This window comes from Crassostrea angulata, chromosome 5 (genome assembly GCF_025612915.1).
Source record: "Crassostrea angulata isolate pt1a10 chromosome 5, ASM2561291v2, whole genome shotgun sequence".
Taxonomy (NCBI): Eukaryota; Metazoa; Mollusca; class Bivalvia; order Ostreida; family Ostreidae; genus Magallana; species Magallana angulata.
The window spans coordinates 12,049,603-12,077,211 of NC_069115.1; the positions used below are offsets into that span (position 1 = coordinate 12,049,603).

Sequence of the window (27,609 nt, forward strand, 5' to 3'; positions counted from 1 at the left end):
ATTGTGATTGTATCACGATATCAAAAATATGCATTGCATCTTTAATAAATATTTTATAGCCACCTTATTTGATGTTTCACTGTAAATGTTATTTCAATTATGATACACTTGGTTTACATTTTCTCTAAAATTTTATTTGGTAGCAAATTCTAAGTACATTGATTATATAGGCTGTAAATGTTTATTAAGAGACTAGATTGTCCGATCATTTTAAGACTCTTTTTAATCTCCTTCAGAAGAAGAGATCTATGAAAACATTAAAATTTTAAAAAGCCAAAATACCTAGCTTATGTCTAAAATCATATCTAAAATTTTAAAAACGATGCGAAGAATAATTTTTTACCAACTGATCTGGTATCGACACAATTCTGTCTAAATAATGAAACAGAAACTAATTTTAAATTCAACAAATTTATGCATATATAATCATTGTTGAACATGTTTTGGTTTGAAATGAAGTACGTGTTTCTCTAGTAACACTATCAAAAGACTCTGTAAATCCTTTTGAGTGATTTCAAGATAAATTCCAAATTCAGACTTATACACATTGTTTTCAGTAAATAAGACAGCATAAAACAATGAATTTCAAAGATCAATAAGAAATTAACATTGATGGATAGAGTTATAATGGTTCATATAAGTCTTAATCAGATTCATATTCCTCTGTTTTATCACTGTCACTATCATCACTTTCCTCTGTGTTCACATTAAAATGATACATTTTTTCAATTGGCAATAATATACATTCTTTACACATACATTTGAGGGCACAATTATCACAGCATGCATGCTGTCCCACTAAACTTTCTTTTACTTTAATCAGTTCGTGGTCATCCAAAAAATTGTCCAAAAGACAAAGACGTCTACAATCATTCTTAAGAAGTATTTTCTTAATGGCTTGATCAGTCAATCGTTGATGATACGAATTAAACATTACTAAAGCAATAGATGGCATGTTGTCCCTCCCTACTCTTCCAATTTCTTGCACAAAATCTGAGACATTTGACTGTGCACCATATAAAATAACACTGTTAAAACCTTTGGCATCTATACCCATACCTAGTGCACTTGTTGAAAGTTCATTAATTATGAAATCTTTCTTAATGTCTTCAGTTTTTGAATGATATAAGTCAATATGATGGACACAAGATGGCACCTCTTCAATTAAAAAATTATACACTTTTAAGGCATCATTAATTACGGTTCAATAAATTATAACCCTTGGGAAATTTTCACATAAATCTTGGAGAGGGTCGATCAGCCAAAACATGCCGTTTCTATATTTTTTGACACCTTTTTTACAACTAATTTAATGTTAGGTTTATCAGGTGAAACAATGATTTCTAACGATTTGTCTCCAAGATTGAGGCACTTCTCTACACGTTTGGCTCTTTTCTTCGTGTATGTTGCACTCAGAACCAACACATTGGCATTTGGAAATAATGATTGTAGCTCTTCAACATGTCCAAACCATTTCCTAAATGCCTCTTGTGACCCTGATTGGACCAAGTGGAGAGAAGATATACTACAGACTTTGCATATAAATGCATATAATTCTAAAATGACTTTCAACTTCAACCTAGAAACTTGGTTCAAGGTTACTGCATACCCTCTACCCAAAGGTACTCTGTGGGTGAAGTGTTAGCCAGATTGAGATACGGAGAGAGAAGATACGCTCCGGACAACAATTTTCGGACGGACGGGCAGAAGAACGGACAGACGGATTGATCACTATAGGGCGCCCGCAGAGCGGGGCACTTATACACGATCTGTAAAACTAAATACAATAGATTTCTATGATGTATAAAGGATTTTGAATAAGTAGGCATATAAATAAGAAAAAGTTGAGTTTCTCTTGCCATTGTCTTTTTGTTTTAATAAGCATTGACATAGTATGAAAGACACTCACAGGACACTGAATAGTCACTCGATAGTCATATAAACACATAATCAAGTTAAGGGGATCCATATATTTGCAAAAACATCAAAAAATAGATTTTAAAGAATCTATCATGCAGAAAAATAAAGTTTAAACAAAACGACCTCCTTTTACCGCTGCTTGAATGTAATGTAAACTGTTTTTCGTTGTTGTTTTCTATTTTTTTTTGGTACTCTATCGGTATATAGTTGATGAAATTATTCGTCTTTTAGATAAGTGAATATAAGTATTTTGTTTTTATCTCCTACGTATATGTTTTGATTGCGGTCTATACAAATTGCAGATGGTGTACGCAAGTAGTAATGTTGTCTGGTAAATAAATGCATTAAGTACTGTCCGTTCAGATTAAGCAGATATACACTTGGATCTTCAAGAGAAGCATTGCATACCATTATTTGTCCATGAATGTCCGTATCAATGCCACACGGCTTAAAATCAGTAGAAAGGTCACATCCTGGGTAGGCAAACCGAAAGTTTCCTGCTTTATTAACTGAAATCACTGATTGTTTTTCATTATCAGATACAATAATATCCCCGTTTAGGTTCTCTGTAATGTAATGAAGTTTTCCATAAAGTGGACGTCCTTTGCCGTCTAGCTTGATTTCCTGCAGTTGTTCCCCTTGTTTGCTGTGCCTCGTAACGATATTTGATGAACCTATTAGAATATCATTGTTCATTTTAGAGGAATGTATGCAAGAAAGCGGGTAGGGTCCTATATTTAATCGTTGCATCTGTCCACTAGAGTTCAATGAATAGACATGAAACTGCTTGAAAAATAATAGATCTCCGTCATTTGTTATGGTGTGATTTCCTATTGGGGTTGTATCAGCGTCATCTATATTCATGAGATTCTTTCCTGTTTCGCCAGTTTCGAAGAGAGAATGAATACTACTGACCCACATTCGTTTAGTTGATACACACGAAATGTGGTAGATCCAGTCAGATAAAGTAACAGTAGTTTTCAGAATCGGACTCAAAATTGGACGCTTCAAGGAACACAAATCTGTAAAATTGAAAAGAAAGCCAATAATTATTCGTAAAATGTCATTTTGTTGTATTTAAGGTCTTCCGTTTTCCCACGGAAGACCTTCAAGTGATTGTAATGTTTTTTTATTAAGGTCTTCCGTTTCCAACGGAGGACCTTTTAGTGGTTGTAAGGTTTTTTATTATGATTTTTTTCCCAGTTTTTGTCCACAAGATTTCTCAAAGATGGCTCAATAGATTTACTTCAAGTTTTCAGGACTGATAGAGAATGATCATATCTCGAGGCTTTCTATTTATTTTTTGAAAATTCATTTCATGTCGTCCATTTCCTGTCCCGCGACAAAAAGCTTGTCACATCGAGATTTCAGAAACGATAAATACTTGAACATCCAAACTTTGAGGGATAATAGACTTATAGTTGTAGATGTGTTTAAACATTTTTGTTTTGTTCGGCGTAACTTACGGTCGTCACCGGAAGTACTTCAAAAATTTTTGTTTTTACATATTTAATTAATTTTTTCCGTAGAATAAAAATATTAGTATAGATCCTTTCATATGTCATCTATGCAATGTTGAATAAACAAAAAAATTCTTCTTCTGGTGAGATATCTCGATTATCTCAGGAAGCTTTTTAAAAACATTTTTTTCTACCCGCAAGATCTCAGAAACTGTAAGTGATCAAGAAACGAAACTTTTACTGATTATCGATATTTAATTGAAGATATGTTTAAACAGTTTCATTTTATCGACCGTCATTTCCGGTCCTCACCGGAAGAGTTAAAAAAAAATCAACCTGTTTATCCATTTCACTGTTTTCATTCGATAGTTTTAGCTACTTTGATAAATAGCAATGTTAGATAGGCAAGAAAATAAGAAAAACCAAGTTTAATTTTCATTGAGCACTTCCGTTTGTCCGTTTCCTGTCCCGAGACAAAAACCTAATTTCGACGAGATCTCAAAAACGGTAGTGACTTGAACAACCAAACTTTGTGGGATGATAGACCTATGTATGTACATGTGTGAACACTATTTTGTTTCGTCCGGCGTAATTTTCGGTCGTCACAGGAAGTACACCCAATTCTGATTTTTTAAAAATATGTTGGTTATTTAGCAAGGAAGTAACATTTTAGCTATAAAATTACAAAAGGTCATCTACACATGGTAAAAAAAAACATAAAAAGTTCTACTTCCGGAAAGACATCTCAAATATCTCAGGTAGCCTTCTTTTTAAAAACAAAGTACCCGCAAGATCTCAGAAACTGTGAGAGATCAAGACACAAAACTTATATGTATAATGGACATTTGATTGAACATGTGTTTAACGGGTTTCATTTGGTCATACGTCACTTCCGGTTCTCACTCGAAGCGTTCAAGCAATAGCATTTTTTTACTTTAGAATTTTAGAACATTTGACTCAGTGTGATGAACATTAACGTACCGTAGGTAAATGTACTAAAAATATGTATTTTCCGGTCCCGAGACAAAAACCTTTCCTCAACGATATATTATAACTAACAAAAACTTGAACACCAAACTTTGAGGAATGACAAGACAATGTATGAAGTTATGTTTACTATGTTCTTATGATCCGGCGTAACTTCTGGTTGTCACAAAAATTACTCAAAAATGGACATTTTGTCTTTTTGTCTTGTTTATTTCTTTGAAATTCCTTTACAGTATATATAATATCCATTTTTTGTTAACAAGAGAAATGGATTTTTTGTACAGATTAATACTTGAGGAACGGAAGACTTTTTGTTGCTATAGCAACAAAAGTCTAGTTTTATATATATTTTTATTTCAAGTCAAAAATCGCTATCAGGCACGTACTCTAATCATCAGTTTTTGAGAGTCCGGTGGGGGACAGCAGACTCATCCTTAAAATCTGGACAAAAATAAAGTGGGGATAGAGAAAGAAAATCCTATTTCATGATTTTTTTTTTTAAATATACATCTATAGTTATAAATTAAGACTTGCCAATGAGCTAATAAAAAATGCCTGTACCAGAGTAACTGTTTACACCTTTCGTTTTTTAAAACGTGTTCTATGGTGGCCGTAAGCTATAGCTGAATTGATTGGTAGGAAAAACATGATGTGAAAATTTACATTAATTTCATTTGTTGGAATACTGTTCTGTCCAAGGGAGATAATTTTCTGGTGATTTTTTTTTACGTACGACTTAACATTTTTCTGAGATTATAAACCTTAAAAGTGAGGAAACAAATGAAATTCATGCTTTAATTTTTCAGTACAAGTACTTGAAGAAATGTTATATCATGTCGTTTTGTGTTGTTTATTCAAGTACAAAAATTTTGAAAATTTGATACGGTAAGGCTAATATTCGAAAAAAGGTTTGCATATTAGATGCGGTAAAACTAGAATCAGTAAAACATATGCTAAATGCAGTTGTGTTAACTTTGATTTGAAATATCACGACCTTTTCTTCGGTCTCTTTTTTCTGCCTTCTATGCCCTATCTCAATTTCTATCTCAACTAATGAGCATGTTTTACACATTTTTAACCGGGTTTTCCAACGGAAAAATCCGGTTATTAAAATGGTGAAAATGGCGGGTGGGCGGATGCCAAAAGGGTACCCTCATTGTACGGATAGCTCCTACATTTTTCAAGATAGGAAGTTGTTCTTTTGCAGATCAATTGTACATATAGCAGATGTGTGCGTATTGCTAGGATTTTGATTTCCGATAATTTATGAAAAACATACCAGCTTTTGAACTTAGTCATTTTTTGGCGAAATATTGCATATAGGGTACCCTCATTGTACAGATAAATCTTCCTACAGTTTTCAAGATAAGAAGTTGTTCTTTTGCACATCAATTGTACTTATATTAGAATTGTGTATATTGCTAGGATTTTGATTTCCGATAATTTATGATAAAAAAAAACCCAGCTTTTGAACTTAGTCATTTTTTGGAAAAATATTGCATAAAGGGTACTCAATTTCACTGGATACAGGTTGACATGGATTATGTCTACAGTTCACATAAAAGAAAACCCGGTTTGCTGTCACATTGACAGCTTTTCACTTGTTCAATTTTAGACACGCACGCTTAAAAGGCACTTATTAAAAAGTTCCAAAGGCAATGTCATTGGGAAAGGCTTCGTTTATTTAAGAAATAAAATTTTCTTTGATAATTTATAACAGTTGAGAGTTTGCTCTAAAGACGGTAAGATGTTTTTAAAAAGTTAAACCTGTGTGAGGTAAGAATTGTTCTCATAGAAAAGATATGGACCATACACTATTACACAGATAGACTGGCAGGCAGAGGGAGAAGATGTTTCCAGTATACCCCAAACTTTGTTTACGGGGGTCACGGTGACCTCTGTACAACTATAAGGCTTTGAATTGAATACAGGCTATTCTGAGTTCGTTTACATAGAAAAAACTAGATTTTGACTCGTGCCTGGACGGGTTGACATTGCATAAAATATCGGACATTTACGAAATAGATACATCGACACACTGTATTGTTGACATTTACATAACCAAGCTTTGTGACTACAATAATGCTATTGATTTCACTACACTCTGCTTAGTTAAAATAATCTAACTGTGTCTCGGAAGAGGCCTTCACCACAGTTAAGATGCCTCCCATTTACCCGTAATGTAGCAAAAAAAAATTGCAGAATCGGTCCGAAACGATTTTGGAGAAAATTAATGATGCTGCATTGAAAGTAACAGTCAAATTTTCATCTAAAAATTTAATTCATTTTAATGAAGAATTCAAAACTTTTTCACCAACGATTTTTACTCGCTTCGAATTTACATAGCATGTTGACATTCGGAACTCTTGAGATATGTCATATTAAATGCACTGAGTTAGAGTTATCTCCCGTATTCCTTTAACAAACAGAATGTAATTCAATGAAAATTTACATGTACTTGTAATATCATTTCTGAGTTTTTCCATGCAATTTGGCATTGTGGAAACATAAACTAAAGAGCCACCCATGATTTAGCGTGAGTGTAATGCTCATGAGCAAGATTTGTAAAAAAATCCAGATAATTTCCGGATTTTTTAAGGGAATTTTTGTTGATTATTAATTGGCGAAGCTTTATCGAGAAAAAAAAAAAGATATTGGTAATCTTCAAATGATGTTTGAAATATATAAAACAAAAGACAGTTACTCTTCCGATTTCTCGGTATTAAAGCCCAAGAATTCTAGTCTATAATTTTAATATAGTAGTATAGATACTCAGCATAGCATGGTATTTCTTGAAAGGAAGATTTTGAACCGAACCTGAAATTGAATCAAAACTAAATCATCTAAAGTTTGAATATACAATCATTTTTGACGAAGAGGCTGTTCTTTAGCTTGGTCTTATTCTTTCACTGATCTAAATTTGAAATACACTGATATTCCCAACGAGAAGCTAATAGGCCTTAACGGTCACCTGAGTACCATTGCACATATACAGATATGTCAAGGAGTCTCATATGTGCATTTTATTAAGTTTCATTCTATAGTAGAAAAAATGATATTGTAATGATGACAACCTCCTTGTCTGAAATCTTTCAAAAATGACAAGGAAACCTATAATGTTAATTTTAAACTAATTCTGATCAAAATCAATTATTTTAGAATCAGGATCTGTTACATTTGATTAGCTGCAATTTTTAAACTTTATTTTCGTAATGATTGTTGACAAAAATTCTTTGCTTGATTTGTGGTTCGTATTTCTATTTGATAAAATTGGATTTTGAAAATTTAATATTTTTTTAAGTTACAAAGCACATGCTAAGGATGAAGTATGATATTTTTAATTTCACGGAGAACTCGGTATGTACCATCTTTTTTTTGTTTAAGCTTAGAATCAAAATCTCCAGAATTCTAAGAGCTTATTTTAGCAATATTTTGAGAAAACTATGATATTGTTTTGTAAAAACTCTATGATGTAAATAATTTAAAAATTTGTTTCCGTTCTTAAAATCAATTAATATAATATGCAAAAAACAATGCATCAAATAAAATGATTATTGCAAAAAAATAAAATTGTCCAAAAAATTCAAAATTAGTCATGAAATGAATATGTATTGCAGTGTACATCTTAATGATAATGTGTTTAAAACAGCAAAGAATTCATTGACAAATAATTTACACTGCAATGTCCTGTTCCTCCATTAAAGTATTCAGGAGTAAACAATTGCCATGCATATGTTAATAAAGTTACGATGATGACAAATTCTTCCATAGCGAATGAAACATTTCTAGTTCTGGCGTTTCGTATTCTATTTGGGTAATTTCTTGATTTAAAAGTATCAATTAGTTTGTTATTGTCATAGAGTAAACAGCAATCTTTAATATAATTTGTATATATTAAGATAATGTAAACTAGAAATTTTGATAGGAATTAATCAACTGAAGCTTGGAATGGATATCGATTATTCAACTTTTTTTTTCAATTACTTCCTCTTTTAAAAAGGGTTTATGTTATAACAGTTTACATTTCTCTTCCCATAAGGATGCTTTATATAAGTATTTGGTCAATTTGTTCTATAGAAGAAGTTAAAAATGTGAAAAGTTTACAGACGGACAACAGTAAGCAGAAAATCTCCTTTGTACCTTCGGTTAAGGCGAGCTATAAAACCAATTTAGAAGTATTGAACAAGTTGTTTTAGTAACTAAACTTGGCAAATTATATTTTACCTTTCGATCTTTCTAAGCGAATGGTCCTCCCGTCAACAATTAAAAAGTCGATATTCAGCTTCATGAGTTTAAGACGATCTTGATCATTCATAGCGGACAGTTTGCTAGTGTGACCCTCCTTTATTAAGAGCACAAGTATAAAACTTGCTGAGTTACGATAACCATTAACAACAATGTCTTCCACCTTACAATCAAGAATGGCGGCTACAATTGTAACAATACGTTGAATATTTTCTTTGGTGTAATCATTCAAGTCTCCTTTTACATGGAACTGAACTTCTTTATATCCATTTTCTGTAATTGATATGGATTAAAAGTAAGTGCAACCATATGACAACAATTTATGTGAATTGCGTTTAAAATATTGTAAATTTAAATTATTGTATAACTATATTGTGTATGACTATGAAGAAAAGAAATACAATAGAACTATCAAAGCTTTAATAAATAAAACAATTGGGACAACTGATTTCGGAAATTAAAAAAAATATCTATTTTTTTATCAGCTATTAATTTAAGGATATAGACAGACAGAGAGACATTGCGATTCCTGTAAACCCCAACACTTTATTTGAGTATTTTATCTGGATTTAACTCACACAAAAATGGATAGATAGATTGATAGATAACAAGTAAAAAAATAAATAGTACCTGGAGGTTTTTCAAAGAAACACAAAGCTTCATGTGCTAATGCAAACTCTATACATTTAGTATACATCTCTTCACAATCTGTTTCTTTGCAAAGGAACTGCATAAAAATAACATCCTTTTGAGTAAATAAGTTCTCATCATGAAGAATAGAGATGCATTCCAATATAGAGTTTGCTGCTGATAAGGATGTCTCGTCTTTCACTTTTCCCGAAGCTACAACACATAATTTCATTCCCTTATTTAATTTTTTTGGCGACTTTATTAAAGTCGTTTTATTTTTTTAATTGGAAAAAGAAAAACATTTCGTACAAGCCTAAATCGTTATCATACGATTGTAAAATGTTTATAAAAGATAGTTTAATAACTGTAAATTCAAACGCTACAAATTTGTTCAAATTATCATTTTCAATATTTAATTAAAACTTAATAGTAAATCGTTTCATTTGATTTTTTTGTTCAGTAGGAAGAAGTACGTCATTAACTTACTCCGCAATATAAATTTCAGTTTTTGTAACTTTTCCTTTGGAAAATGTGTTGCTATGTAGTTACTGAGTTTTGCAAATCTAATTCCTGTGTCCTGGTCTTTGTAGAACTTTCTAGAAACAACACCTTTATAGGAGGATAAAAGACGTATTATGAATAACCAAAAAAAAAATCAAAAAACGAATTCAAATAGATTATCCAACAAAATTACTATAACAAACACTTTTTTTGCTATTGAACGTGACGAAAGCATAAAGTAAGTCAATCCGTAATTGTCGTGAATAAAACAATTTTGATTGCCCCAAGCTACATTATGAAATTTTCAAGAGGCTGACACAAATCATAATAAGAAAACTGCACTTCATGTGATGGACGTTTTGTATATGAAACATTTTAAAGAGTTGTCTGCTTTTCAAAATAATTAAAAAAAAAACAAAATCATTATCTTAAAAATAAACATGGTAAGATCAGATGCTTTTTGGCCTTGTTTAAAAAAGGGAAAACTTTTATGTAAAGATTTGTAAGAAAATAAGTTGTAGTAAAAATGAATCTCAAAAAGATACACTTTTCCATTAGGCTTTAATGTAAAATTCAAGAGGTGATGAATAACCATGTTCAATAAGGTTAAAATAAACTAGATCTCGTTACGAGTAACGAGTAGGTTTTCCGTCCGATTTTGTTTTTTATGATATGATGAAATAACGATACTCTCTGCCAATTCTTAGATCCTGGTGAAACTAGGTTTTTTTTTCTCGAGACCGGAAACGGACGAACAAAAGTAATTAATAAAAATAAAAGCTGCTAATTCTTGTACATTTGCCTAGTGTATATCACTGTTTATCATGCTAGATGAAACAGACAAAGAAAACTGTTAACTTGTTAAACATATGAATTGTGTGAACCCTTCTGGTGAGTACCGGAAGTGACGGTTGACAAAATAAAACTTGCTAAACACATCTAAAATCAATTGCCCATCATTCATAAAGGTTTCGTGTCTCAATCACTTTCATTGACTCGCGGGTATCAAATTTGTAACAAAGGATAGGTACCTAAGTTATTTGATATATTTCACCGAAAGTAGAATGTGATTGCTTATTTGACATTGTATAGTTAACATATAAAATATCGTGTACCGATATATTTATTCCAGGTAAAATAAAAAAATAAGGATAAAAAATAATTATTAGTGTGTCCGGTGACGAGCGGAAATGACGACGAATCAAACAAAATAATGTAAACACAGATACTTATGGCTATTATCAAACAAAATTTGGTTGTTCAAGCCATCACCGTTTTTGGCAGGGAACGGACAAACGGAAACACTCAGTGTAAGTTAGTTAGAATTTCTTGAACATTAGACAACTGTACTGTATTTTCCATCATTTTTACTAAAATTGTCATAGAAAAACAGTTAAACTTTCAATGAGCTTGATTTGTTAGAACCCTAACGGTGAGGACCGGAAGTGACGGTTAACAAAATGAAGGCAGCTATACGCATTTGCTATCAAATATCTGAATAATTTTAATGTTTATCACTTGACTTTCTGAGATCTCGTGGGTATAACATGTATCTAAAAAAAAGGCTACCCGAAATATTTGAGATACCTCACCGGAAGTAGATTTTTTTTTTTATATCACATCGGATATATGACATATGTAAGGATTTATACTTTTATTTCAATTCTACAAGAAAAAAATTAAATGCAAAAAAAAAAAAAAAAAATTGAAGTGCTTCCGGTGACGGCCGGAAGTTATGACGAACAAAACAAAATAATCTAAAGCCATCTACAACTATAAATCCATAATCCTACAAAGTATGAATCTTAAGATGTAAGACCTAATCATTTTTGAGATTTCAATGTCACAAGTTTTTTGTCGCGGGACAGGAAACAGACGACAGGAAATGAACTCAATATAAAATGAAAAATTTTCTAGAGATATATTTTTTTTCTATCACTCCTGAAAATTATAAGAAAATCTATCGAGCCAACTCTGAGAAATCTTGTAGACCAAAAAAAAACGAACAAAATTGGTACCCAATTTTCAAGCCATAATGAGCTCTTAAGAATGCTGCAACTGGCGTAAAACAAAAACACATGCACAACTTCAGACTATGGTCTACCTATCCCGAAGATTGCATATTTATATCTCTTTCGAGATTACGCGAGCACAAAATGGGTCGTATAAGTGACAAAATCAGCGATAAATCGATTCCGGAAGTGATGCGGCAAAAATATTAAAAACAAAATAAATTCAGATCACTTCCAATCATCTGTGAAAAAAGGGTTAAAATCGGTTGGATAGTTTCTGAGAAATTGCGTGCACATAACTTGTGGGGAAAAAATAAGAATCTGTACGAAAACTATAAGGTTTTCCGTTTAAAACGGAAGACCTTAAGGAGGCCGACTTTAGTTTGCTTTGCGCATGTTTTTGCGCATTCTTATATAATACAGTTGATTTATACTTCTTGTGAAATTTTTTCGATATCATTTATAAAATTGAACACAATAAACAAAATACAGATAAAACTAGTGGGTATTGTTTTTTTACAAAAAAAACACATGTCTCCCCTTCTCCCCAAGGATTGTTATATGGGGCAAATTTAACAATTGAAAAAGAATGATGTCAACTATATGTTACCCAGACCCAGACAAAATTTTATTATCTTTTTCTAATTTGACCTTGAGTAAAACATGGTCAAGGTCATATATAAATCAATAGTACACCTAAGTGTATTATTATTGTTCTTTGTTTAAAGTTTAAAGTCCTTCTGTCAAAGTATATTCAGGAGTTGAACAATGAAGTTTTTTTTCTAATATGACCTTGAAATAAAAATTCTAGGTCAAGGTCAAAGGTTCAACTAAATTATATACCATCTATCTATGATACAAGTTAAAAGTCTGTATGTTAAAGGAGTCTTGTGTTATGGTCCGGACAATATTTTTAATTAAAAGCTTGACCTTGAAGAGTAAAATAAGTCAAGGTCAAAAATTTTGATGGTGTGCACTCCTTCCCAATACCATCTACCTATGTTCCAAGTTTGAAGTCTTAATGTCAAAGGGTATTAAAGTTATGACCCAGACAAAATTTTATTATTTTTTCTTAATTTGACCTTGAGTAAAACAAGGTCAAGGTCAAATATTATTTAATAGTACACCTAAGTGTATTATTAGTGTTCTTTGTTTAAAGTTTGAAGTCCTTCTGTCAAAGAATATTCAGAAGTTGAACAATGAAGTTTTTTCTAATATGACCTTGAAATAAAAATTCTAGGTCAAGGTCAAAAATTTTGGTAAGGTTCAACTAGATTATATACCATCTATCTATGATACAAGTTAAAAGTCTGTATGTTAAAGGAGTCTTGTGTTATGGTCCGGACAATATTTTTAATTAAAAGCTTGACCTTGAAGAGTAAAATAAGTCAAGGTCAAAAATTTTGATGGTGTGCACTCCTTCCCAATACCATCTACCTATGTTCCAAGTTTGAAGTCTTAATGTCAAAGGGTATTAAAGTTATGACCCAGACAAAATTTTATTATTTTTTCTTAATTTGACCTTGAGTAAAACAAGGTCAAGGTCAAATATTATTTAATAGTACACCTAAGTGTATTATTAGTGTTCTTTGTTTAAAGTTTGAAGTCCTTCTGTCAAAGAATATTCAGAAGTTGAACAATGAAGTTTTTTCTAATATGACCTTGAAATAAAAATTCTAGGTCAAGGTCAAAAATTTTGGTAAGGTTCAACTAGATTATATACCATCTATCTATGATACAAGTTAAAAGTCTGTATGTTAAAGGAGTCTTGTGTTATGGTCCGGACAATATTTTTAATTAAAAGCTTGACCTTGAAGAGTAAAATAAGTCAAGGTCAAAAATTTTGATGGTGTGCACTCCTTCCCAATACTATCTACCTATGTTCCAAGTTTGAAGTCTTAATGTCAAAGGGTATTAAAGTTATGACCCAGACAAAATTTTATTATTTTTTCTTAATTTGACCTTGAGTAAAACAAGGTCAAGGTCAAATATTATTTAATAGTACACCTAAGTGTATTATTAGTGTTCTTTGTTTAAAGTTTGAAGTCCTTCTGTCAAAGAATATTCAGAAGTTGAACAATGAAGTTTTTTCTAATATGACCTTGAAATAAAAATTCTAGGTCAAGGTCAAAAATTTTGGTAAGGTTCAACTAGATTATATACCATCTATCTATGATACAAGTTAAAAGTCTGTATGTTAAAGGAGTCTTGTGTTATGGTCCGAACAACATTTTTTATGAAAAGCTTGACCTTGAAGAACAAAATAGGTCAAGGTCAAAACTTTTGGTGGTGTGCACTCTCTCTCAATACCATCTACCTATGTTCCAAGTTTGAAGTCTTAATGTCAAAGGGTATTTAAGTTACGGCCTGGACAAATTTGGATGAAGAAGAAGAAGAAGAAGAAGAATAAGAATAAGAAAGTCGACAAAAACAATATGTCTCCCCTTTGAAAGGGGAGACATAAATATTTAGATTGTTAAAGGACATTTTTATTTTAACAAGATTTTTACGTTGTGCGGTAGGGGAGCATTGCCATTGCGCTTTTATTACGTTATGATAAAATGAAGCTTTGTAGGAGTACTTTATAAGAAATAACATAAAAGAAAAAGTAAAAATTGTACGCTGTTGAAATTTTATATACAGAATGATGCTATCCTCGAGGACATTTTCCTCATTTTTGGAATGAATCCATTATACCAATCATCATTCGTGATGATCCAAATATATAGCAAAATTTGGTGCATTTTATTATTTTGAGATGGCCCCCACTTAAAACCAGACGGTAGAATTTTGTGTTTTTTTACATATAAGGTAGGAAATGATACTACTGATCATATATAACAATTTGAGAAAAAAAGCTATTGTAGTATTTTTTAAAACTGCTTTGATCTGCGGAAAATGACAGTCTCCTATATATTCCTATAGTAAATGTACCTCTATTTTGAGATGGTCCCTAAAAAGAACCAGACGGTCGATTTTCATGAACCTTCGCATATAAACTAGAGTTGGTTTAAATTACATATGGTTAAAAAAAGAGTTTTGCTATTGTAGTTTTCCGCAAAAAAACCCAAATCGGCCTCCTTAAATATAAAACTAAATGTGTTACTTTCCAAAAATTATATTTTGTGAACCTTTATGACGTCACGTTTATGGACCAATTCCGGTCATCTTTAAAAAAAAAATGAAAACTCCTCATTATATATATATATATATATATATATATATATATATATATATATATATATATATATATAGGAGGAAAAATAGACGAATTGTCACTGTAGTTGTTCATATTACTTTGCATAATATATTTAGAATTGGTAGTGCAACAAGTACACGCTTGGTGTGTCCTGATCAAATAAGTGATAAGAAAAACTAAAAGTATTGCTTAAATACGTATTTTGTGAAATTAGATTTTCATTAACTTAATATATCTCTATTTACACATCTACCAGGGCATTTTTGTGAATAATGATACATTTATTCCGGAAATAATATCGGATTTTTTAATGTATGGTAAATGTATTTATTGTACCACACATCACATCCTTTTTAGGATAATCAAAAACTTTCTGATTTTTATATTAACGAAAATCTGAAGAAAAATAATTGAGAACCTCTAAATTACGTCATTCAAAAGATTTTAACGATACCAGTTACAGAGACGCGTAAAATATAAACTTTTTCTGTTTCTTTAATCGGCAATCTTTTAAACTCATTTTAAGTTGCAGAAAAATTGTTGAATAAAGTGAAGTTTGGGGTGATAATTCGATTAATCAGCATGAAAATGCCTCAATAGCAATCCTCGATTTTGTCAACAATCTAAAACGTGCTAGGGAGTAATCTTTTGTATGGAAGAACATACTTATTTATTGATAAACACATTTTAAAATGTTTGTAATATATTAGCTCTACTACACGTGTTAAATGGATACTATTTAAACATTTCTTTTTTTATTTTATTTATAAAGTTAGAAGGATAAAAACATTTGATAATGAAAAAAATTACAAATTTGAGTCGAGGATCGGATAACCTTAATAGTCTGCTGATCTATACAAACGCAGAATCATTCTTACCAGAAATTATTTTAACGGAACTTCCAACGAAGTTTCTAACCTCTATCCGGAAGGAATTGTTTTCTAGTTGGTTTGTATTTTTTACCACTAACACCGGATGAGGAAGAGAATTTGTAGTTCCTTTGTATTCCGCAGCATTGCTATCGATTAAAGTGAATGTTTCGTCACTACTGCCTTTTAAACTCCACTCGACAAAAGAAGGAGCTGGAATTGAATGAATGGTTGCCACACAACATTGGCTTTTATCCTCTCTTTTTTCACTTCTTTCCAGAATAATCTCAGGATCACCTTTTAATAATAAAATAATTGTTAAGTTTGCACAATTCTCTTTTTATATAAAGAAAACAATGGCATTCTCTTAAACCTTGGTCATCGAATTTACGCGAGTAATAGCTAAAACTTTTTCTTCCTTAATGATTTAAAACAGTGAATATAAACATTTACTCTTGATATACAATCCAATTTAAGAAAATCATAACCTGTTTATTATAAAAATAACTCCGTCGATATGTCGTAAAAAACCACCACATATGTTATATAATATTTGATCAAAGTATTACAAAATCTTTTAGAATAAAATAAACTTCAATTTCAATAGATTTGATTATTTCTATTGATTTAATCAGGTGTTTGTGCAGATTGAATTTTTGGGGGTTTCGACCAAAAAAAGGTACCACCACGTATGTTATATAATATTTGATCAAGGCATTAAAAAATCTTTTAGAATTAAATGAACTTCAATTTCAATAGATTTGATTATATCTATTGATTTAATCAGGTGTTTGTGCAGATTGAATTTTTGGGGGTTTCGACCAAAAAAGGTACCACCACGTATGTTATATAATATTTGATCAGGGCATTACAAAATCTTTTAGAATTAAATAAACTTCAATTTCAATAGATTTGATTATTTCTATTGATTTAATCAGGTGTTTGGGCAGATTGAATTTTTGTGGGTTTCGACCAAAAAAGGTACCAGATTATATTCTATGTTTCTAATTTCTAGGATTACGTTAGACTGACCAAAAAAATCAATTTTAAGCGGTATAGATTATCAGTACAATAGGCATACACAATATGCACGCACAGTTAGGTTATCAGGAAAATGTGGAAGAAGTGTAGAGATAATATCAACATCTAATTTGCCTTAAGTAAATTTGGTATTATTTTCAAGCTAAAATGAATAAATTTACCCAAATTACCCTAATTGCATAGTTCTTGTACATTTTCAAAATTGAAAAGCTGCAACAGTCTATACATGGAAGGTTGGACTTTGGAATTTAAGAATAATACGCGATTTGAATATCTGCGAATTTTTCACACAGCGAAATAGCACAGAAAATACCCTCTATAAGGAAGTATAATTTAATACATTATAAATTGCACAGATGTAAACTTGAAACGTACCCGATTTTATTCTAAAATGTTTTATATCTCGGTTATTGTTTTTGTAAGAAAACTGTCTATAAAGCATGCATTGCCTAATTTCATATAATTTTAAAGTTACATTAAATGTAGTTTTTTGCATCTTTCATGTTTTCAGACGACACAAAACGAAATATTTCCGGTGATCAAAAGATATGTGTGCTAGTTTACAGCTGTCTATGTATGATTCTCTTATCATATTTTATTTAACTCGCATGGAAAACCAAACAAACCAAAAGATTCCTACTTACTTATTTCGCCTTGAAGGTCGCAAGTGAAAAAAAAAATAAACCGTTCTTATTATTTGTTCAATGTCTAGATCTATAAAAATAGAAAGTTTGTTTGTATGATTTAGGTTTTTTTTTTTCAAGACAAAAATTATTTTAAGAAAAGGACATTGGAAATTATTCAAAGTGAAATGTTAAACATTTGTAGAAAAGAAGAAATAAAAAAAATTAGCAGACTAATTGTTCATGAAACAATTAGAAGGTCTTTCCACTACTAATTGTACCTCTTGATTAATCTGTTGCAGGAAATCGGTAAATTAAAGATAATCCTCTTTCCGCAAACGGTATCGGTCCGAGACGGTATCGGTCCGAGACCGCTTGGATTCGAAGGAGAGAGCGTTACACTATGCCATGTCATGTGTTACTTCAGAGAAGGTTAAAATTGTTTAGTTGTGTAGTCAATTTGGTTGATGATATTAAAGAAGATCAGATGGCTATCCACACGCGTTTTTCCATCCATCTTTAATTGATAACAATGTTGTGAAGCGTTATGAATAGATAGACGCTCAGCGATTGGTAGGGATAACAGTCTCTGTTTTTTAATTGATTAAGAAAAATCAGTGCTGTTTATAAATAATGTGGCCGGATAGCGTTGACTAATAAAAAAAAGCCAGATCAAACTCTGATTGCGAGCGGCTATATGAAGGTGTTGGAAGGCCACGTTGGATTAACTGATGCGAATTCTCCTGTTGATTTGGAATGCGCGTGTTCAGAAACTTATAAACTGTCATGCATTTGTGGATTAAAGGCACGAAAAGTCTGAAATGAAGTAAGTCTAGTCATGTATTTCAGCCAAGTCGAAAAAAACACGCTGAGAGAAAATGTACAATTAATTCAAATAAAATCGGGGTCCTGGAAGGAAGAATTATTCTTCGTGAAACCTATTTGGTGGAAATTAGTTTTTGAACAAGTTGGCGTGGATTTAGCATTTTCGTGTATAGTGTTATTGAAGAGATATGTTTGTATTAAGTGAGCTCATGCTGACTTGAGGAAGATAATTTGAAACTAGATGCCGTCATTAGACAGTAGCACCCGCACCAAATGCTTGCCTCTTAATAACACTGTTTTGTCAAAGTTTTAGTAAAAACAAAGGCTACATGTAATTTCCAAGATTTGAACACTCTACTTACGGACACGTAGTTACCGCTCTAACTCATCGCACTTCAGTGTTAGGTAACATTATTTGGGGGGAAAAATTATATTAGTACTTTATTTCAATAGAGAGTGCATCACAGTATACAGGTGTCCTGTACCAATTTAGACTGAAATGTGTGCTTTACGTAGTTATTTACCTAATAAAAAGGTGAAACATGTTTTCAGGAATAAAGTCATCAAAATTCATGTATGTTATAAATAATTGATCTTTGTCCGAAGTTATGTACACAATACAGGTCTGCAGGCCGCATTAGCGGGTACTAGTTTTACCTACCTCTTCGGTTTGATGGGTTTCACGTGGTGTGCATACCGGTATGTGTTTTCCATATGCAGAAAAGGATTAATTAACATGCATAAAATTATCAATATAGGTAAGCATAATACATGTAGCAGCAAAATATTATGAGATACCGGTATAGGTATAAGAATTGCTTTTACTTTCTAAATAAGTTACCTCCCTTTGTCAGCATACTGTATCACAATCTTTTATTATTTGAATAAGCTTATAATCATTACCTATCCTATCGCATTTTCACAGTTTCTGACAATTAAATTACAAAGGTTATTTTTTGCACTTGTCAGACTTACACAATTGAGTTGGCCCCATAATGACCCCGTATAAACAATTTCGTATTAAATTTGTGTCTTACATTTAAGTAAGAGTAGAAACTTCTTATCATGTCTATATGAGTTATAAAAGGAAGGAAGGGGTCTCTTTTCTTAATGTATTATGATGAATCAAATATAATGTAGGCCGCGACCCTATGGGATTGTTCTGATCCCAAGAAGCGTGAACATACCAGATATCTTGAAAACTGTTGGGATCCCCGCCACTTAAAATATCATAATTCTTGTTTCTAATGTCATTATGATGCATTAAATACTGTTACATGTAAGTACATGACCCCCATGTGTTGTCTTCAAACCCCCTCCCCCCTCCTCTAAAATAGGAAATGATGATATATTTTGATAACTTTTGAAATTCGCATCCCTAAACCATATTCATTCTTGCTCTTTGTGTCATTGCGCATCAAATTGTATATAGGTTATGCCCCCTTGGACACCCTGTTTTTCTATAACTAGAAAAAATAAAGTATTTTATCTGATTCATATGTAGTGTTTAATTCATATGGGTAACTCCTAGCCTAATGATGAACCTGCTTTGTTAAGAAGACTTTACTATTGCCCCGAATGCATACAATATTTAGTTTATGTCAAAAATTAACAAGAGGCCCATATTCCTTTGTTAAACTTTGACCCCCATTGTTGCCCAACCCTGCCCCCGGGGGTCATGATTTTCACAATTTTGAATCTTCACTACCTGAGGATGCTTCCACACAAGTTTCAGTTTTCCTGGCAGATTAGTTTTTTGAGCAGAAGATTGTTAAAGATTTATTCTGTATTTTCCTATGTAAAACTTCGACCCCCCCCCCCCATTGTGGCCCCACCCTGCCCCCGGGGGTCATGATTTTCACAACTTTGAATCTACACTACCTGAGGATGCTTTCACACAAGTTTCAGCTTTCCTGGCTCATTAGTTTCTGAGAAGAAGACTTGAAAATTTCTCGAAAATTTTCATAAATTCCTAATTATCTCCCTTTGCAAAAGGGCGTGGTTCTTCATTTTCACAATTTTGAATCCCCTTAGGCTATGAATGCTTTGTGCTAAGTTTGATTGAAAATGGCCCAGTGGTTCTCGAGAAGATGTTGAAAATGTGAAAAGTTTACAGACAGACGGACAGACAGACGGACGACAGACAAAATGTGATCAGAATAGCTCACTTGAGCTTTCGGCTCAGGTGAGCTTCATAGCAATTTCCATAATCTTAATGTGCATCTAGAGAAAATACAAATCAAGAAACGATATATAATTTGCTACCGTACACAAGTAAGAAGACTCTTAATCTTTAAAACCAGGTTTGATTGGAAAGGAGGGGGGTTGTTGGGGTGGATGGGGAGTGGATGTGGAGGATAATATACAGGTGTCCTGTACCACCTTAAGACTAAAATGTGTGCTTTCTACCGCATTTGTACAGTTTCTGTCATATTAATTGCAAAGGTTATTTTTTTCATTTGTCAGACTTACACTATTGAGTTGGCCCCATATTGACCCTGTGACATTTTGGATTAGATTTGTGTATTACATGTAATTAAGTGTAGACACTTATTATCATGTTTATATCAGTTATAATATGGAAGGAAGGGGTCTTCTTTTCTAAATGTATGATTATGAATCAAATATAATGTAGGCCATGACCCTATGGGATTGAACTGACACCAAGAAACAGGAAAATACCAAATATCTTGAAAAAGGTTGAGATCCCCGCCACTTAACCATATATCATAAGTCTTGTTTCTAATGTCATTATGATGCATCAAATGGTGTTAAGTACATGACCCCCGGGTGTTGTATTTTAACCCCCCCCCCCCCCCCTCTGAAATAGGAAATGATGATATATTTTGATAACTTTTGAGATCCCAATCCCTTAATCATATTTATTCTTCCATACTCTTTGCGTCTCTGCGCATCAAATGGTGTATAGGTTATCCCCCTTGGAGACACCCTGACTCTCAAGAACTACAAATAATAAAGTATATTATCTTATTATTATGTAATGTTTGACCAATGTGGGTAATTCCTAGTTTATTAATGAACCTGATTTGTTTAGGAGACTTTACTATTGTCCCGAATAAATACAATAATTTGTTCATCGCCAAAATTAATTAAAAACCAATTTCCAAAATCTTGATGTGCATTTAGAGAGAGATACCAATCAGGAAATGATTTATAGTTTGCTACCGTACACATATGTAAGAAGACTCTGAATCTTTAGAACCAGGTTTGATTCTTTTTTTTGGGGGGGAGGGGGGGTGGGGGTGGATGGGAAGTGGACATTTAATTTCTATCTTTTATTGTTATTAATTTTAACTTGAATATTAGTTATTGATCCCCAGGTAGAAAGTATGACTTCTGATTATATCTCAATAAATCATTTGTCAATTATGCAAAATGTGATATTTTTTTTTCAGAAAAAACATTTTTTACCAGTTTATAAAACTTTTTAGATCCCAAATTATACTGTGTAACGGGTTATTTTTACTACTGTGATTTTTTACGAATTTGTCTTAAAATAGGGCGACTGGATTTTTTACGCGTAATATTTTTACGAATTTGACATGTCCGTAAAAATTAAAATCATTCAGGTAAAAGGAGGTGAAATTTCACCGTGACTTTGTTACAGTTAACCCACATACAAATCAGGAAATTGTTTTTCTGTAAACGAGTCCTTAATTATGTTGATTGTGTTTATTCAGTGAATAATATCCATAGTTATTGACTGAGTGATTGAAATCTAAAAATACTCAAGACTAAATAGAAAGATCTGAACTGTTATCACCACGTGACCAAAAACGCTCTAATATACCTACATGTACGGCCGTCAGGGACTGAGTTGAAGGTCACGAACATTACTCTCATACGTACGATGTAGAAAATTTACGTGCGGTGTTCTTTTTACTTCAATCTGTGAAAAATTACGCGTTTAATTTTTCCGGACTTATAAAAATCGTAAAAATTAGCAGCACGTAAAAAATACCCGTTGTACGGTATTTTGATTTTATTAGATCATTCGACAATTTAAAAAAGTGTAAAATTAAATCTTGTTAATTTTAAGAAAAAGTAAATGGCAATGCTAGGTGTTTTTTTTTAATTTAAAGGAAAAATAAACGTCATTTTATTAACAGTGTAAAGAGGAATTCATGCGTTGATCAAGATTTTCTGGCGGGGGGGGGGGGGGGGGGTGGGGGTGGGGGGGTTATTTGAGTTTGCCGGGGGGGGGGGTTGGTCAAAATTGGCAATATTATAATGTAATTATAAGAAATGTTGTGTCTATTCATAAAATCATGAGAGGGATTCTGGGATGTTGTTATTTTCGGGAGTGATAAACGTCAATGTTTGCCTATTATTTGACTCTCTGGAAGAAATTTAACTCTATTAAACCTTATTGCACATCTATAGGACAGCCCCTATCATATCCCAAGTGTCTATTCATTAAATCATAAGAGGAGTGCTGGGATGCAATTTTCCGCTACTATTTGACCCCCTGGATGAAATCAAAAATTTTGAAACCTTATTACACATCTATAGTACAGCCCCAATCATATTCCAAGAGATGACGTAGCTACTCCAAAAGATGTAAGAGGAGATTTTGGAATCATACATTTTTGCAAAGAAACGTCATTTTATTTTGCTGCCCAACGATCCCCGTGATAAAAATAAACATTCTGAGACCTGATCACACTTCTAAATGACACCACCAATCATTTTATAAAAGATCATTTCGTTACTGCAAAAGATGTTGACGTTTTTGAAAGCAGATTTTTAAAAAAAAAAAAAAAAAACAAGAAACGGTTTTTTTTTCATCCACCAAATGACCCAAAGGACAAAACTTAAATTTCTGAACCATTATTGCGCATCTATTGGACACCCCGAAACATATTCCAAGAGATGACTTGTCTATTGATGAAAATGTAGGAGGAGTTCGAGGAAGAAGATTTTTTTGTAAAAATACATTTTGTTTTACCAGTTATATGACCCTTAGGACTACCAGAGAATTTTTGAAACCTTTTTACATAACAACATGACACCCCCAATCAAACTCCTAGAGTTCAGTTTGCTGATTTATCAGATGAAGAGCAGTTTGAGAAAGTAAAACGTGACAGAAGGACAGAAGGAACAGGGTAACAACAATATACCCGAAGTTTCTTGAGAAAGTGCGGGAATAAAATATCCCGTCAATTAGATACATGCAATTTAAACTACATGTATTCCTATCATGCTTTAAATAAGGTAATCCAGCCATAACTAAGGCGAATTTAACAGTTATGACACATCTATACTTCATTCAAACCGCATTTTTAAGTTATTATGGGGCTTACATAAACCAAACTCGGGAGTATGTATGTAATCAATTAAATGAACTTTTTGCTCTTAATTTATTTTGAAAGAGTTGTCTGCCCTTTAGAAAAATTTTATAAAACTATTTTCGGAAAGCGAAAAGTTTTGCAACTTTTTACCACGAGAAATGTGAGCAAATATCTTGTACTAGAAATATTTATTTAAGAATGCATTGTTTCATAGACATCAATGTTCACTTCAACATATGTTAATTTTGTAAATATTTATTTATCTTTTAATTTCAAAGGTTAATCTTTATTAATTAATAATAACCTTTAAATCACACTAAGATTGAAGTGATCAAACTTTCAATCTATCAGATATGAAACATGATAGTTATGGATGGACTATCTTAAGTGAAAAAAGTTACTACCTGGTGGAATCGATCAAGCGACCACAAAATCAAAAATTACCTCCGCGTTACCACATGACCACGATTCTACAATTTTCATTGGGTGTCTTTTAAATATATATGGCTATATAAATGATTGTATTACATGTAGAAAAGTCACAAATTTAAAAAAAAATTCTCTAATTTTCAGTACATAGCCCACGTTAAAGCAGGTAAAAATAGTTTAAATCGAATTTTCTTTGGTTAAAAGAGGACCATATAGCCAAATATACCATTTTTATCGCATACTAACTATTTTCCTTTATATCCCTAACAAAACCTGAATATTTTAATGATGTCATGAAAGATAGTTAAGACTCTAAGAGCATGGTAATTGTTTAAATTAAGTTTCTTTAGATATATTTTAAAGGGACATGGTCACGATTTTGATCAAATTCTACTTTTATGTTTTTATTATTTACCATGCTTTAAAAATGCATTTCAAATGATCAAATAAAATTTGAGAGTCCCTCGGAGAGATATAAGCAGGATACTGGGCTCACAATTCTTTGTCATGAAAAAAAGGCTCGTGCCCTGTTTTTGATTACATAGGTTTAATATACCAGTAAAAATCCTTTTCCAGCTTATTTGTCTATCTTTTTATTTATTTTAAGCATAGATAAACAGTTCCTAACGTTTAACACATTCGTTTTAGGTTTAGAACTGAAATGTTTACTTCAACTTTCAAACTGTAAACAAACAATTTGTTTACATAGCGAAGAATTTCAAGCTCTATAATTCGCTTATAACTCTACAAATGACACTCAAATTTCGGTTGAGTATTAACAATGCCTTTCTGAGGCATCGAAGATATTAAAATCGGAAAAACAATTTTTGACCAAAATCGTGGCCATGACCCTTTATGTGAATATTGTATAAAATGGAAGATACCTGATGGTTGCGTGCTATATTTAAGGCGAAACCGTATATTTTGTGCGCTATACCTCTTTTCTTGACGTACAACCTTCACCTGCATCTTTCGACGCATAATGAACAAACAATACAAGACATACTTAGACAACATTGAGATGGTAACCATTTCAAAGGGCCCCGCTTAAAAAGTGGACAATAGGATAAAAACATTCAGAGAATTTCGCATTTTCGAAATGTTCCAGCTTTCATAAAACTTCAACTTAAATATCATTTTCCCCTTACACTAAAGCATTTTGTTCAATCTGAACATATTAACCAAATGGGAAATAATCCATGGTCTAAAACTGATTATAAAGAGATCTGCTTTGACCTCCACGTTCACTTTGTTCAAGATTTACCGAAAAGCCTTCTTTAAGTAAAGTATTAGCCAAAAGGGGAGAGTATATATATGCTCTTAAAAGCATGTTATTTTGGTTTAACCTGATATGACCTTGACAACTGATCTACAAACATCGTTCAAGTTCACTGCATATCCTTCGATCAATCGTGAGGGTGATGTAGGAGCCAGATTTGACCAAGAAAGAGAAGATTTGCTTTTAACAAAGATTTTTCATATAATTCTGATTTGTCATTTACAGTTGACCTTGAAAATTGGTTAAAGGTCACTAGACACCTGATATTTAAAAGTAGAAATTATTTGTTGATACGTTGATCAAAAGAAATTTTTAAAATTATTTCTTAACTTAATCGATCGCTTAGAGTTACCAGCGGATTAGATATATTCAAAATAAGATAAATATTCCAAACTTTCTTTTGGTGTCAATTTACTGGGGCCTTATTTCACATCATCTTTTAAATGGTGTCTATTAAAACATCTTAGAAAAATTGCTAAAAACACGTTTGCATGTATCATACCAAGAATGATGACATCACTATTTGTTGACCCTACGGCGTTGGTAGCAGTGAGTTGGTATTCACCAGCATCATCCTGGCAGACATTTCGAATGGTTAAAGATGGATCACATATTGTGTATGATGACAGCCTTCCACCACTTCCTTCAACGTCTATTTTCTCTCCATTTTTTAACCAAAGAACTTCTTCAATAGCGGGCGAGGCATCATACAGAAACACGTTACCAATTAGTTTCAGAGACTTCTTTTGGATGTTTGTTTCATGACTTGTTGTTATATTTGGAACACCTACATTAATCAATAATTATCCATACTCATAAACATTATTTTATATATATATATATATATATATATATATATATATATATATATATATATATATATATATATATATATATATATACATTAAATTGAAGTATCAAAATCTAATTTTATTGTTTATAGTATATCTTTAATTTGAATAACCTCATAGAGTGAATATATCTAGAAAAAGTGAACTGTTTTATGATGCAAATTTAAACGAAACATACTTCCTGTGACATTAAGGTACACCGTTTTACTAATACTCTCTCCAATTTTATTCCAAACTAGAAGACGGTAATGCAGTTTATCGTCAAAAGATGTTTTCAGAACTATAAGTTTCGGGTTTTTCGTGAGGTCACTGCTTCCATAATACTTCGGTTTTGTTAGGTCAATGCCACGGAAATCATACCCATCCTTGCTTTTCTGCCATTCAATTTTCTCAGGTTCAGGGGTTGAAAACACTTCAGACTGAATTGTTGCTTTTGATCCAAAACACACTATTGGATCTACAGAAATTTTTACACTTGGGAGTTCTGGAAAACAGGATGTACATGTATCACCTAAATATCTTCATCCAAATATAATAAGGAAAAAATCATATCATTTCTCATCAATGATATATTAACATTCACGTCACGTGATCAAATCTCGTAAAGCCCGAAGGGCTTTGTGGAAGATTTGATCACATACCAACCCGTATTTATATCCCGATAAACATCCAAAAATGATACCTTATTTCTTATATTTACATTTGTTTCAAATTATGAAAATAACAATGCTCCATACTTTCTCTTTTGTGATGACCGAGAAAGTCGCTTCGATTAAGATGACGTAAGAAATCAAAGTACTGAAGAACTGACGGGAGTGGATTTTGTCGATGTTAATTTATTTTAAAATCAATGATATGCTTTTTTTTATGTCAAGTACCTGTAATTTCTAATTTGAATATCGAACATTTTTGTAATAGGAATTTTTGGACTTTTTCGACAAGAATGTCGAGAAACCCCCATAAGAATCATGTTAAATAATATTAAAAGATAAAATTATTCAATCAAACTATGTATCAGTAATAGAAATATTTCTCGAAAATTGTATGGATCCCAGCAATATTGAAGTTTAGTCTCGTTCAACCAAACGCTCGGCTTGTCAGCAGCAATAATTTGTGCTGAGGTCCAAACACTGTTTCACTTTCGGTTTGTTTGAGTAACTGCATAGGAGAGTTGATTAAAATCAACTCCCAAAAATAGTGCAACAATGTTGCTAGCATTTCATTATCGTGATAAATAAATATGTCACTACTTTTGACAAGACAACACATTTGTATTATTAAAGAGGGAAACAGAAAAAAAAATTAACTTGTTCAATTGAAGAAAACCTATTGAAGCTTGGCGGAATAGTACCACCTCTGTTAAAGTCGCAGAGCGGTTAGAGATTTGAAAACAAAGAGAATGAAAGTTGAGTTAGAGTCTACTTAG

At 32.0% G+C, this 27,609-nt stretch overlaps 1 pseudogene; it reads right to left on the reverse strand.

Moving 5' to 3' along the window:
- Positions 1–620: 620 nt before the first annotated feature.
- Positions 621–26,547, reverse strand: LOC128183849 (uncharacterized; annotated as a pseudogene).
- Positions 26,548–27,609: the final 1,062 nt, after the last annotated feature.